Source organism: Trematomus bernacchii, unplaced genomic scaffold, assembly GCF_902827165.1.
Source record: "Trematomus bernacchii unplaced genomic scaffold, fTreBer1.1, whole genome shotgun sequence".
Lineage (NCBI taxonomy): Eukaryota > Metazoa > Chordata > Actinopteri > Perciformes > Nototheniidae > Trematomus > Trematomus bernacchii.
The window spans coordinates 327,257-327,500 of NW_022987666.1; positions in this window are offsets into that span (position 1 = coordinate 327,257).

Consider the following 244-nt stretch of genomic DNA (forward strand, 5'->3'; position numbering starts at 1 on the left):
ATGGCATTGTACAATAAAGATTAAAAGACAAGAAATAAACAAGAAAGTAGAAAATATACAGGTTGAATTTACAAATGAACAATAACAAGATAGAAAGCAAGGTATTATATATACGTATGTGATAGACACAATTAAATACGGTCTTTGGCTCTTTGCTGTAACACATGTATATGAATAAATGTCCTCTGCTGGCTCTTATACATTACATCCTATGTACAGAGACAGAGGGGTCTCTCTGCAGCGC